Source organism: Palaemon carinicauda, chromosome 30, assembly GCF_036898095.1.
Source record: "Palaemon carinicauda isolate YSFRI2023 chromosome 30, ASM3689809v2, whole genome shotgun sequence".
NCBI lineage: Eukaryota > Metazoa > Arthropoda > Malacostraca > Decapoda > Palaemonidae > Palaemon > Palaemon carinicauda.
The window spans coordinates 65,234,782-65,237,281 of NC_090754.1; the positions used below are offsets into that span (position 1 = coordinate 65,234,782).

The 2,500-nt window shown below is 36.1% G+C and overlaps 1 protein-coding gene across 2 annotated transcripts in view; it reads left to right on the forward strand.

Annotated features, from left to right (window-relative positions):
* LOC137623222 (uncharacterized) overlaps positions 1-2,500 on the forward strand; it is a 183,268-nt gene that overhangs the window by 84,667 nt on the left and 96,101 nt on the right. The window lies entirely within an intron of this gene.

Here is a 2,500-nt window from a genome sequence, read left to right on the forward strand (position 1 = left end):
TGTGGTATAATGTCTTATAAAAGATAAACGGGATTTTAACAACCTAGAGGTATCCCATTTCGTTATTTGTCTTCATAAACAGCAGGAGTCTCTGTCCTTATACCAAGTTTATGCAGCCCTTTCTGATTTTTGTAAACAAATTATGTGATGTTTATTTCCACTGATGAATTGCCCATATTTAAGAGTCCGTCATGAGATGTGGCCTCCCAACAACTTTCTCTAATTACAGTTCTAATCTAGACGAAAAGGGCTTATCGAGATGCTAGCCCCGTCCACACTCCCATGAATTTTAATGGAAGTCACCGTTATGTGAATTGGGGTTTGTACCATTCCTCGTTGGCTACTGAACAATTCCCTTTAATTTTCCAAATCTCCCGTGTTTACCGTCACTCAATCTTTATCATGTAAAAGATTAACTAAATAAAGCTGTCACTGAAAGGTAGGTATTGCTTATAATAGCGAGAATTGTGGCCAGCGCGAAGTGTTTGGAAGCATTCCAAGGTCTGTTGCTGTCTCGGTCAGTGAGACTACTCTAGCTAGGATGCTGCAACTCGAGGTGAAAGGGTCGTATTGGTGTTGGAGGGGGTGAGTGGGGAGGAGTAATTGACAGTACGTGTGTCACAATGTACAAACAGGGGGAGGAACAAACTAGGGAGGGGGAGGTGGGGAGTTAGGGCTTTTCTCTAAGGGCAAGGGAATTGTGAGTACTTGTGCCACTTCTACCCATGGTGATTGCATACCCAAGAAATAGATGCTGTTAAGGGACAGATTCTAAAGGTTATTGAGCTCTCTTCTCTCTCTCTCTCTCTCTCTCTCTCTCTCTCTCTCTCTCTCTCTCTCTCTCTCTGTAATGTCAAGGTGAGAAATATTTGTAAATTTTCCGAGCAATCCAATGTTGTATTTTATGAAAAATCTAATAGAATAAACGTAATTTTACTTATTGACAAATTGCCATTTAGTTCTTGTGACAGATGGGTAGCCAGCTTATTCCATGTACAGTTGGCTTCATTAATTCCGGCACACTGACGTCTCCTTAGCTTCCCGAGAAGTGTACCGGAATTAATGGAGCCAACTGTACACTCATGCGGATTAATAAGGATAAATGAAATCTTAATAGGAATGATGATACTATTGATAATAATGATGAACATAATGTGCGGGTAAAATAATACTCGTTTATTGTAGCGAAAATATCTTCCCTAATGAAACCCATTATTGGAACAAACTGTCTTCGGTTAGAGTTCTCTTGCTTGAGGGTACAATTAGACACACTGTTCTATCTTGCTTTCTCTTCCTCTTGTTTTTTTTTTTTAATAGTGTATATATGGTAGATTTATTCTAATATTATTACTATTCCTAAGATATTTTATTTTAATTGTTTATGTCTTCTCTAGTAGTTTATGCATATCCTTTCTCTGCTGAAGCTTTTTCAATTAGGGTTGAAGTTTAGCTAATAATAATAATAATAATAATAATAATAATAATAATAATAATAATAATAACAACTTTGACTGTATGACCGTGTGTGGAGTTTTTGATGAATGATGTTGCCAAACGTTGGGGAATACATCAGATGTTGTTACACCAGGTAGAGAGATTTGTTATGCTAATGTAATTTGTGTGGTACAGTTTATAATGGAGTTTTTGTACGTGAATAGGTCTACGATCAATTATGTTGATAAGCTATAACAGTGGTGTCATCTATAGGAGGTTTGTCGAACTTGCAGAAAATTTTTTCATGTTGAACAGGCTGACATAAGTCTTTTTATAGTTTATGTATGAAATATCTGTTTTAATGTTGTTATTGCCTTTAAAATATTCTATTTTGATAATTGTTCATTATTTCTTGCATCGTTTATTTATTTCCTTTCCTCACTGTGCTATTTTTCCCTATTGGAGCCCTTGGGCTTATAGCATCTTGCTTTTTCAACTAGGGTTGTAGCTGAGCTATTAATAATAATATTAATAATAATAATAATAATAATCCTGTTATGGTACAAAATGTTCATCTAATCTTGCAAGCATTATTACATTTCCGAGATTCAAGACCTTTTCTCAATGATACCTATTCAGCTCTCTTTATCCTTTTTCTTTCTAATTTTAATCGTACACTTTTCTTTATCTTTTCATCCTCGAATTTTTTTTAATGAACGATATCGAAACACATTGATCGTGTTTTTTTTTTCACTCACGCTAACCTTTTTATAAAATAGCCTCCACGTGTCTGCACCACACTCACCCTTTCAATACATTTTACGCTGAACGTAAAGAGAAGGCAGTTCTAATCTCTTAAGCTCCGTGCTGTTATTTTTCAATAGCTTTCATTAGCCTCACTCCAGTCTTCAACATCACCATCATCATCATCATCTACACCTTCGCCTATAACGCAAAGAGCCCCTGTTAGATTTCCCCAGTCGTTTCTATCTTGAGCTTTTAATTCAATACTTTTCCATTCATCATCATCTGCTTCACGCTTCATAGTCCTCAGCCATGTAGGCCT